The 12,402-nt window shown below is 50.9% G+C and overlaps 1 long non-coding RNA gene across 3 annotated transcripts in view; it reads left to right on the plus strand.

The window, feature by feature from the left end:
- LOC139060085 (uncharacterized) overlaps positions 1–12,402 on the plus strand; it is a 427,207-nt gene that overhangs the window by 279,438 nt on the left and 135,367 nt on the right. For all 3 annotated transcript variants that reach the window (XR_011514601.1, XR_011514603.1, XR_011514602.1), the window contains exon 3: positions 11,840–11,904. This is a non-coding gene — a long non-coding RNA (uncharacterized lncRNA). The remainder of the gene's footprint in view (positions 1–11,839; positions 11,905–12,402) is intronic.

The following is a 12,402-nucleotide window of genomic DNA, read 5'->3' on the forward strand; positions in this document are numbered from 1 at the left end:
TGGACTTGGGACAGGTCCGCTCTAGCCATCTCGCGCGTCGACAGCCCTATATAACGCTGAGAAATAGTTCAAAGCACAGGCAAAAAATTACTGGCTACTGCGCGTTGTCTTGCTTTCAAGAAACGGATTCTTCACGGGCTCCTTTTTTCCCACTGGGGACAACAAATCCGTGTGTAACGCGTGCATCACAAAAGTCTTGCGCAAGTTCATTATCGGTGGTTTTGCCTATATCAAGTCACCTGATATGTCGAACTATATGTATGTTTTGCGGCTGTTCGTTAAAAACGCGTTCCACTGTTTATGAAGTTCGAGTTCATAAACTACTGGCTGCACCGGTACTCTTTCTTCCAATATAGTAGCCAGTGTCCCCTACAAGAGGTTCCGCTCTGCCCATTTCCTTGTTTCTTTTGTACATCTCTCTCTCTCTCTCTCTCTCTCTCTCTCTCCTTACGCCTCGTTCCGTGAAGACTGACTACTAACACTCGCGATCACCGGCTTGCACCAGCACTCCCAGTCTCTTCGGGTCGGGGGCAGGCAGACCGTTAGCCGGCCACGCGTGCAGCGGTGGTCTCGACACCGTTCCGATCATTTACGCTCCGTTCGCCGCCGCCGCCAAGTCCGGCGGGGCGCGCGCAGAGAAGTTGGCCGCGCGGACTATCGGTCTGTGCAAGTCAGCTGCAGGAGGGAGGAAGGTCGACCTGCAGCGCTGTCGCCAGCACTTCGCCACCCCTCCCCCCCCTCTCCCACCGCCCCACGCCACTCGATCGGATCCCGTGTCTTTCTCTCTCTCCGCGCGACAGCTGTAATTAGCCAAGTGCCAGCGAATGCGGCACGCGTTGCGGTGTTCTCCGCCGGGAGGGGTAACGCGGATCGCGACGCGTTGTCTCTCGTCGCACCGCCGACCTTAATTAGCGCCGGCCCACAATTTACGAGCTCTTCATCGATTGTGTCCGGAGGAGGCGAGATGGCGACCTCCTCCCTCGTCCACCTTCCCTCGACTAGATCATCCTCCGCCGGGACTTGATTCGGCGATCCCGTGCTCGCTCTGCAGCTTCGATACGCGTGTGCGTTGGCCTGTGTCTGCATCGGCGCCGCGTTGGGGAAAGCGTTAACTCGAACTCTACAACGCCTACATGCGTGATACGCTCCCAATTAGATGCGCAGTTTCGGACTGCTTTTGCTTGTCACCGCTTCGTGAAAAAAGTTTCTCGAAGGCAGACCGTTAAGATGGCGACGCGCTGACTTATGGGACGGCATGCCGAAGCGTCGCGCATGACTGACTCTGCGACGGCGATGCGTGTGCCGCGCTGTTAATATATTACTCGTGTGTTACAGAAGTTTTATTGTCGTTTTCGTCGTGTACGCAGCGCGCATTTGCGAGCTGGAATACGAACGACGAACTCGGCCAAGTTCACACCCTGTTCGAGAAGCTTGATTTCTGCATTGCAACGCTTCTTATTTGAAGGCGAGACTAGAGATAAATGTGAGTTATTGTATGCTTAAGATGTTTGCCTGGCTATGCGTCTTCCATGCTACCCTAGTTGACGAGACTGACATAGCATATGACGCATTCATATATATAGTACCACGCGTGCAACATACGCATGCACACATAATGAATGAATGAATGAATGAATGAATGTTTCTTTTGACAGAAATAAAATACAAAGAATCTCTGTCAAAGAGGCTGACTAAAAGGCACGAATGCCTGACTAATAAGAAGCAACTATGGAGTATCTGCGTGGTCGAGACCAGGAGCTGAATTTACGTAGCCTTTTTTTTTTTTTGTAAGCGTCCTTTGTTGTTGGCCGGTCGCGCCTTTTCTAATAATTCGCCGAGCGTCAGGATTGGCTAGAATTTTCTCTGAAAAACGAGTCTATAACGTAAGAGTGTTTTTATGGGCACGGGCCCGGTTCCTTTAAGAAAGGCTAAGAGCCCCCTTCGTTGCTCTCAAAGCACCATCAGCGCTGCACTAAAGTCCTAGTAAATCTAACGGGCGCAAATCGAACGTGCTGCCGCGTATAAGTTTACGCATATTCCGTAGTATCCCTCGAGAACGCATGACAAGTGCGGACGCATAAAGCACGGGTTAATGTCGTCCCGCACGCACGCGTTATATATTACAGCGTGGCGAACTGGCTAATTGCAGTTTGTATACGAGAAGCACGCATTTTGTGCAAAGCAACGCTTGGTGACAGCACAGGGTATCGTGCACGCCACGGCGGAGTCGAAAGCGAGCGAAATGCTGCTGGCCGCCCAAACAGCTTCTTTCGTCACGTTATCACTTTTTCGGTGCTCAGGAAAAGAGACAAGCGCGACAACACGTAGAGTGCGCGGTGCTTCGCGGCCCCGGCCAGACGTGCAGCTGCCCGGGTCGTCATGCACGGGCATGCCCAGTGAGTGACCGATAACGCACGCGATTCTTGCACGCATTCCTGGCGGAAGTTTGCGCAGCTGGAGGCCGGCTAACGTCTGCGGGACACTCAACCATAGAGAAAGAAAATGACTCAACGACAACGAAGCCAGAGAGAAAAGCTGGCCGAGGCAAAATGCAGCGCCGTGCGGCAGAAAGTTGGCTGCTCTTATGGTGACTCGACATCGTCCTGCACTCAGGGGCCAAAAAAACGCAGAAGCCGAGCTCTTTCGCTCGGAAGTGGTCTTTGCCCTTGGCTGGAGGCGTTCGTTAATCATAAATCCATCGTGGTGATTCGATGGCATTTCGTTGCACGAACAGTTCTTTTGTCGTTAATGCGGATCCTGTATTCACGCAAAACAAAAAAAAAGTTATTGCGTCGCAACTGTTCGTAAGAGCGGATGCCAGTTAGCCACGGTAGGGGGCATATTAGCGAAGTCGGCCGCTGAGTGCCAAGCGGCGTTTGCGAACCAACAGCCTTGTGAATGCGGTTCCAGTTTCGTTCCGTTACACCTAATTTGCCCACAAATAGGCGCGCGGAGCTAGGCTGAACTGGGTTTGCCAGAAATGACGCAATGTCCGTTACGACGCAGGTAGGTGAAAATTTCGGCGTAAGCTCTCCAATTTTTGCGGAAAGTGCGAAACTGATTTTATTCGGCAGTTTTGCCGTGCATGGGCCAGCATAGAGAGCACCTGTAAATATTCCGATAGGGAGCTGACCTCCATATATAATATTGAGGACGACGCAACGAGCTATGGAAGGAGGAATGATAGGCATAACGTTGAGGGATAAGAAGAGAGCAGAGTGGGTGAGGGAACAAACGCGAGTTAATGACACCTTAGTTGAAATGAAGAAAGAGAACTGGGCATGGACAGGACATGTAATGAGGAGGGACCATAACCGATGGTCATTAAGGGTTACGGACTGGATTCCAAGGGAAGAGAAGCGTAGCAGGGGGCAACAGAAAGTTAGGTGGGCGGATGAGATTAAGAAGTTTGCAGGGACAACATGGCCACAATTATCACATGACCGCGGTAGTTGGAGAAGTATGGGAGCCTGCAATGGGCGTAGCCAGGCTGACGGTATATATATATATATATATATATATATATATATATATATATATATATATATATATATATATATATATATATATTGTAACGAAGAAGAGTAGCCTGCGCCTCATCAGCATCGCCACCGCTATGAGCTTGTGGCTGCTATCCTTGGCAGAACTCTTGTGACTGCTACCCATTCACCTGCGTCCGTTGCTTATAAATCTCGTAGCAAAGTTTGCTGAGACATTTATTGTTTAAGATTTATTTTAATTTAAGATGTATTATTTAAGAGTTCTTAAATTCTTTCGCATGTCGACTGGCTCGAAGAAAGGCCAGTTCTTGCTCGTCGTCCAGATAACGGCAGCGTGCCGTACAACGAAGCGTGTATGGCGGGAAATTGAATCGCATTTTTCATGAACCGGAAAGAAGCGTGGGGCACGTCAGTTTTGCCATCTGTGGAGTTGTTTGTCGAGCGATGTCCCGTTTGCGCTCCTCTACGTCCGACCGCTCGTCTGGCACTGTGGTCTTATTCTCTGCAAACTTCGTCAAGGGCAGTACTGTCGGTACGTATATATGGACAACATCTCTCATTTATCTGTTCTGTCATCGGCTGCTCCATAGGTTGAGTAAACGGTGTCATCGATATTACAACGCCGTTCCGAATGCGTTGTGCAGCCACGCCCTTCAGAAATGAATCGTTCTTGGTTTATGACAGCCTTCTCATCGTGCAGCAGGGGACCATATAAGGTCATTCGAACGCTTGCCGCATCTTCGATGTCTTGTCAGTTGCAAGCGTTCATTAGTGTACTACGTTTGGGTCTTTTCTTCAACGGCGACCGCAGGGGAAGCGTTCCTTTTCTCGCTTGCACAGCAGCACTCTAGAGCAGCCGGAAAAAAAAAAAAAAGAAGCTGACAGAAGCCGCCACAAAGCCACCGCTCGGTGTCGGCTTGAAAGAATCCAAGCCGGTCAGGACGATGTCGGAGGGAGCAGATAGAGAGAGCGTGACGGAGAGGGACAAATATAAATATCAGTACCCCGCAACCCGGGCCTGGTATCGCTCCAGTGACGGCAGGATATATAAGCACCAATCAAAACAAGCAGTCGGCGGGGAAAAGCCATAGAAGGATCGCGGACGGCGGGCCGGGGGCTGGAAAAACACTGACGCAAATTTACGGGCTACTCGGCGAAGATCCCCTGCGCAAGCCGCTCTTTCTTTGTCGCGAGCATCAGCAGCGCGGCTCCTGATGCAGCGAAAACACGCGAGCCAACGGGAAGATATAGGGAAGAGTGGGGAATGGGCAAAGGAGGACCGGCGTGAAGTCAGAAAGGAACAGAAGAGCATACACGAAGAGGGCAGCGGAAACAGCGGCCACTGAGGGACAGAAACCAAACAGCCGGGGCGGGCGATCACCGCAGCAGCGGGAACCTTCGCCAAACGTCGAAACGACAGATATCCCCCTGCTGGCCTGCAGCGCATGGTCGGTCGTCTGCTTCGGTCGTCTGTTTTGGTCGTCCATTGCGTCGTCTGCTTTTGTACGTCTGCGGCTCGTCGAGTTCGCACAATCGAGACACGTACGCCGTTCCTTTCGGAGCTCCCTATCTCGAACGTACAGTTACTTCATTTTTATTTCGGCTGTTGTTAACAGACGTGTGGCTTTCATGGTGTACCCCACTCTTTTTCTTGCTTCGCGCTCCTTCCATTGAGTGCATTTCACTCCTGTTAATTCAATTCTTCTGTTTGTTTTTTCTTCTTTAATGCATTACTGCGCTTTCTGTCGCGCCGGACAGCAAATATTGTAAGAATGCGGCCTGCGTCAACAGCGGGATCTTGGTCCTCTCAGTGCTGACGCTGGAAAGAAAAGAATGATCGTATAGGGAGCCGTGAGCTGTCACGTAGGAGTCAGCAATAATGGAAACCATGTTGGAAGTACTGAACAGTCCGGACACCGATGAAATTGAAAAGAAGGCTCGCCGAGGAAACTGGGACGGCAGACGTATAAAACTCGCTGCGCATGCCACAGTTTTATACTTCACGGCTGCAATGGAGAACGCACGCTGGTATAACCGATCGAGCGGCCAGAGCCATTGCGGTTTTGGTATGGCGTATATATGAAGGACTTTCGTATACGCTATCGGTGCCAGCCATTAACCTGCGTTGCAGGCGTTCGGTCGAACTATATGCGCGCGAGTTAATCGTAAACCTATTATATGCGACTGCGCATATAATAGTGTTTCCGCAGCCTTACCGAACCTTCTTACCGTTGGCATTGGACAAGGTATCACTATAGGCCATCAATCCTTCTCTGAGAATTCGCATGTATTTTCATAATTTGCCGTTGCATTTTTAATTAACACTTAAGACCCGCTGCAGAGGCTTAGTGGCTATGGCGATATATGCTGTTCAGCACGCGCATGCTGTTTCGATTCGGAGCAACGGTGGCTGCAGGGGGTGGAATAGAAAATACTTGCATCTATAGCTGCTTCTGATGCGCGATTAAGAACACTAGGTGGCGAAAATTATTCCGGAGTACTCCACAATAGTGTCTAGACCGTGTCCTTCTATGATGCATAACATATCTTATCATTCAGCGAAGCTCACATATGTGATAGTCATGCAAGGTGCGTTATTAGTTATGGTATACTTACGGGGCATTCTTTTCGTTCTTTTCTCCACAGAAATGCCGTCGGAATTCATATGCAACCCGTGTCATATGTCTATGTGAGTAATGCTGAAAACATATATATATCACGCTAAACATTTCGAGACTCTCATCGGTTTTTAACACTATGAAGCGTACATGGCTGTCACCGTAAATGCCTGATATCGAATCGTTGGTCAAGTTTTCTGTTTTGGCGAAATCGGTTTTCTTTAAACAACTAGACCTATAGTAATAGCTGCGGCAGATCACACGAAAACTGCATCTATTGCTCTATCACGGCCGCTGGATAAAGAAGAAAGGTTTCCAGCGGCCGTGGCTCTATATATAGCTCTCGTGTTATAGATTTCATATGCGCGTCCAGCGGTCAGAATTATTACACAGTTTTCAACTTCGGCTCTTCTCACCGCAGGTGTAGTTTGAGCTTTTCGCAGGTGTAACTCGATGTCGTGTACCATAGATTTTCTGATAACCAGAAAGTTAAGGGTGTTAACATTGGGACGAACCAGCACCCTTAAGGGTGCAAATATATTCTGGCGATCAGAATTAATTCGAAGTACCCCACTATGGCATGCCTCATGATCAATACTTGGTTTTGGCGCGTAAAATCCCAGAATTCAATTGACTAACTTTTTTTTTCTTAGTAGATATGGAATTATGGGAAGGCACGAACACGAATGCGATAACGCGATCGCTATGATAAAATAGTAATAATTACAGCGGGCATGATAACAGAGGGTGCAATAACCGTCAGCGACGAGGACTCGAGCCTATCTCCACGTTCCACAGAGTCCACAGGCGGCCCCGGTCAGATTCCACCGTCTCCGTGCAGTCCAACGAAAGTGGTGCGACAGCGGCGGAAGTTCGCCGACCCGCTGGTCAAATATTGATGCTTCTGCGGCTCTGCCGAGACCGGGCGGCGCGCCCGCGTGCCACTAGCTAGTCGTGGTGACATGTTTGGAGTTGTGCACGCCTTCCGCGTGTTTGCAGCAGGTCTCGCTTTTCTTATCGTCGGGTCAAAATAACAGGCCACGGTCGATGCATGAGCGAGCGCCGTATCGTGGTCGGCGGAACGAGATTCGGAAGATTTGCAAGCATGGCACACTCGTCTAGCACGAGCGAAATGATAAATAGGAATCAATGGTGAGGAGATTGATGATGGTGGTACAAAATTATGATGTTGCTAATGATGATGATGATGATGATGAATACTTTGTTCGTGTCGAAGGGGTGAAATGTGTACATGACATTTAAGTAGGCGGCATATTTCTTAACGTCGTCCGTCTGTTGCGTACAATACACACGAATATAGGTAAGTATGTTCTTCTCACAACTCATAGTGAGTAAGTCATGCGATCGAAGTCGTCGGAATACCTTGCGTGAAGTGCCGCGCGATTTTCCCACCCTGAGAACTCCATAGCAAGAAAGCAATGAACGGCACAATAAAAGACGCGCACAAGCGCTGCTTATCGGCTGAGTCATCTTGCTGAAGGCACAATGATACAGATATGAGGTATATGTGTATAGATTGTATCAATGCCTTTTATCGTGTAGTATTTTGTTACTTTCGTAAGTTCTCTATCACGTGTGCTTTTGCGCTTTATTGCCGCGGTTTCGGTAGAACGCTTACTGTCGATAGTGTGCGATCACTCCCGCCTTTGGCACTTTGGGATACCTTTCGCCTTACGAGTATGTCACACGAACTCGATTGTCTTGGCACGACGGCTTGATGAAAACGCATCGAGCCGTGGCCTTGGAGTCCTCCAAATGTGCTGCATCGGGTGCATTTACGGCTACCTTAATATAGTGCGCAAACTCGCCCGCCTCGCCATCCATTCGGGACGCGTCTCCGGAGAGCATTATGGCCGTGCTATGTAATAAGGAGCCCATAACACGACAAGCCACGACGCCCTTCATGATGGGGGACCGTGCGCGAGCGAAAGAGGACGACGAATTTTTCAACCGCGGTAGACGTTTTCGCGGGGCCCGCCGGAAAGCACCGGGCTTCCTCGTTTGCGTTCATCTCCAATCTGCTTAACGCCTAGGTGACGCCGGCGCCTCGCTAAAGTATATAGCGTCGCGTCGCGTCATCCGAGCCGTCGCGCGGCGTTATGCGACCCCCGGGGAGGCGCGTTTCTCGCGTCTCCCGCTCGCTCTCACGACGTACAGCCGGAGTGCGCAAGGGAGCCACGTACGGACGTATATACGGCACCCCCTCCCACACACACACACACGAGATGCGAAAGGTCGTCCTCTCATCGGCGTCATTAATATCCATAACAATAAGAAAGGCCGGGGGCCACCGCGGCCTCGTCGGTTTTTTTTTCTATCCCCGGACTCGCCGCCGCTGCCGCCTGCGCGCAATATGACGACTTTGCAGCGCGTCGTCAAGACAGAGAACGCTGGCGCGCGCGCGCGCGCGCGCAGTGCGTGTATGGAGATTAATGAGGACCCGAGGAAGATCCGTTTATGGACCGATGCGGGTGGGCACCCCCCCCCCCCCCCCTCCACACCCGTCCTCTACGGTGCGCCAGCGGCAGCTATCGGCGTGCGTGTGTGCGTGCGTGCGCGGAGACTCCGGCGCCTTCGGCCCCTCCCGCGGCCCATAAATCTCGCCGCTCGCATCGCGCGGTCCTTCTAGAACGCGGCGGTCGCCCGCGGAAGAGGCGCCAACGCACAAGACGTGGGCTTTGATTATCGGCTCTTCGCCCCATCGCGCTTCGCTTCTCGCTTGTGTAAACTCGCTCGGCCGCGAAGACGCACTTAACTCGCGCGCCGCGCTGTTGCGTAGTTCGGCCGCGCGATCAGTGTGAATAAGATGGGTCGAGGCTGAGTGCCTCCCGGAGAAGGGCTCGCGCTCGCTCGCTCGCACCGCGACAATACCCCCCCCCCCCCCCCTCTTGCTATTCTTTGCTTTTCCATCGGCGTCGAGTGTGTCACTCTCTCGACCGGCCGTCGCGATCCTTGCCAGAACACCAGGCGCACGTCTCGAACGGCTTTCGCAGATGCGATGTGGCGGCGCCTTCTTTCCACATTTTTAGTATCGGTTTGCCGCAGAGACCATATCTGTTGCGCTTACAGGGCGCCGCAATTCTCCCTAACCGTTGGCGCCCAGTTGAGTTGAGTTAGTGCTGTCGTTGAGCACTCTTCGTATTCATGACGAAAGTGCCCATAGTAGGAAGGCCGCACAAAACATGTGCGGCGCCAAATGGGACCGTGTTTGTATTTCAAATTCGGCCGTTACGTATGCAGTTAGAAAGCTACCGTTTAGCAGATTATAAGATTGTCTCAATAAGGCCACAAGCATGTGATGCCTGCTCACACAGTGCATGCACTGTCCCAACGAGCTGCTTGTGTCGCACGACTCCTGTATATTGACTGAAAGATGTGGGGTTTCCAAAAGCATTGCGATGCTTTCGTTCGGCTGCGGTACCCCTCGCCTGAAATATAGATTCTGCTCGCTCGATCTTTGCCATGGAGGCTTGCATATGTCCTGATTATAGCTCTCGTCGGCATTTGTCCCATGATGACTGGGCCGCCTCATCGTTCTCAAACCATGTCTGCGCATATATAGTCTTCGTGGGTCCAGACTATATATATAGTCTTCGTGGGTCCAGGCTAGACTCCAGAGCTTGCGCTCTGGAGTCTAGCCGTTGAAGTTGGCGACGCGCTCAAAGTGATCGACCTCAGCATCCTCGTAACAGTTTCCGTGGAAACATGTGGGAATTCGCGACTAGTTAAGGACGACCTTGGTCGGTGCGGTTGAGAGAGAGGAAGAAGGAGCTGATGTACTCATCCTCCTGACGCATTTGGATGTAGGATCGGGCTCAGGTGGCAAGTCCTTGAAGTCGACAGCTTATGCGCACGTGAACAGGAGTCAGCTCGGCCGGATTTCGTAATGTGAGTGTATACGGTGTTCGATCTGCGATCGGTAGCATCTACACAGCACATCCAACAGAATAATGTAACGGAGGGGGCAAAATAGATGGTGTCTTTTTCATTGTCGAACCAGAAGAGAGGGTGGAGCCAACGCACCTTTTGTCTTTTATGGCGCCCACCTATGCGCGTGCTTTCGTGTGGTGTGGAATGTCCTCATCCTTGTGTCAATATACCATCACTGACCCCCACTGAAGTTGCTGCCTCTAGTGAAGATTAGTGTATATCACTGATATTATGGCAATAAATCATTCTGCTTCTCCCGTTCCTTTTTTTTTACCTGAAGCAAGTGTGTCATATCAGCGGTCATGTCGTTCTCTGGGTCTGTACGGGAAATTAATAAGTTGAGAAGTCTATGCATGCAGCCACGTGAAAACAGGGAAAAGAGCATTGAAATTATATGCACCAGTTGTATAGATAGCACTGCAGAATGTTTGTTTGAGCATCAGCTGGGCGCCATAGTTCCGAATTGTAAATATTTTTTTCCACCTGGTGAACCTGCAGTGACCGGCCATACTGTGTGTGACTGGTACTGTGCGTTATACTTTATTATTTGACGTTTGTCATCTTGCTATTTCTTTCCTCTTTCGTCCCCTTCTTCCTATCTTCCATTCCTATGTTTCTGTCCCCTCCTTTTTGAAAAGTATAGGGCGGCGTGGTGTCCCATCCGGTGGCAGTTGCCAGCCAGCTCCTCGCTTTTCCTTGCCAGTCAAATGTATATATTTTTTCAAAAATATTGGCTGCGGCTTAGCTCAGCTAACCCTGGATGTGCAAAGCGAAAGCTTGGTTTAGACTTGGTGTCACTTGGTTAACCTTTGATTTAGTTGTAATTATTATACTTAGATATATAGTGATCGTTAAGCCAGGTATGACGGCTGTAGGGTCGGTGGCTAGACATGACTGTGATTAGGCTTGGGTAGACACGCATCCTTCGACGGTGCGACACCTTGTGCCACAGGGAAAGCGCAAGTGCTAGACATGCAAAGAGACGCCGCGAACATGCGCAGCGTCGAAGCACAAACGGAAAGGGCGCGAACGCGGTCGCTACATTGATGTGGACGGCGCGACGCCTGTTGCATTTCGGACCCTCTCCAGTGAAGAAGGTCGCCGGGCGATATCCGCGGTGTGGTCAGGCGCCGCTTGGCGACGACGGCTCAAAGCCTCCCGCTCCTACGCAACGCTCACAGAAGACGGCCCGGCCTCGCTCGCATCCGTGGCCACGCTCGCACTGACTAGGCGAGATCGGCGCTCCTCTTAACCCGGCGCGTGGCGAGTCACGTGGTCTGGCGGCGACCCAGCTTCGGAGAGCGCATGCGCCAAGTCGGCGGCGGCGGCGGAGCTCGGCGCGGCGAGTCACGTTATGCCTTGCCAAGGCTACGGCGCAGCTGCGGTCAAATGAAGGTCAAATTGCAGGCGACGTCGAAACTCGGCTCGATTAACACGGTTAGTAAAGCTGTCGCTTTAAAACATTTGGTGAATACCTCCGAACGTCGACGGCGCGCCGAGACATACCGTCACCTTGCGTTCACCAATGTTCACCTCAGCTAGCAAATACGTGTATATTCTCTGTCTTTTACGATCTTTGCTCTAGTGGAATTGTATGCTTTATGGAAAGCGAGATTTAAACTGTGATGTTTGCACTATTCCTTATTAAATCGATGAGATAATGTATGCACAGTATGATTTCTCCTGTCGTATATCACACGGGAAGGTTAATAAAAAAGAAAATAAAGGGAAAAAAATATTTGCCTTTGCAGCAAGAATATACACTCGCAGGTACCTGAGCATGGTGACGAGTGACTCGGCGGCATGCGAGGAGTCAAGCACGAAATTTCTGAAAGGTAACGTATCCTTAAAATATTTTTAGAAAACAACTTTTGCATAGTTCCTTATACACAAGGAGCGCTGCGGTCACATCTGTTGGTTCTTTCTTATATTTTTGTTTCAGCATCTCTGTTTGTTAATTTTTGTTAATAAATCGTCTACAGCGAGCCCCGACGCTGTGGACGACGACCAGACAACAAAACCGATGAGGCCAAAGCCGAATTTAGAGGAATAAGTCGACAAACAAAAGGTGAGGGGATGGGGCGATGTTGGTGGCACTCTCCAGGTCGTGGCATTCCGTACGTTAACTCCCGACGTTGAGTGCGCAACCGGAACCCAGCGCGACGAAGGTCCGTCCGTGCGCTATTGGAACGCGTCCCGCGATGCAATCAACTCCCCGCTGTTGTATAACGCATGCGAGATTATGTGCGGCGCGGACATCATATTCCGCCGCGGTTCGCATGATTCGTGCTCGGCGAATTTCCGCCCCCGAACGAGAAGCGTACGCGTTGTCC

The sequence above is a fragment of the Dermacentor albipictus genome, chromosome 5 (genome assembly GCF_038994185.2).
Source record: "Dermacentor albipictus isolate Rhodes 1998 colony chromosome 5, USDA_Dalb.pri_finalv2, whole genome shotgun sequence".
In the NCBI taxonomy this organism is placed as follows: domain Eukaryota; kingdom Metazoa; phylum Arthropoda; class Arachnida; order Ixodida; family Ixodidae; genus Dermacentor; species Dermacentor albipictus.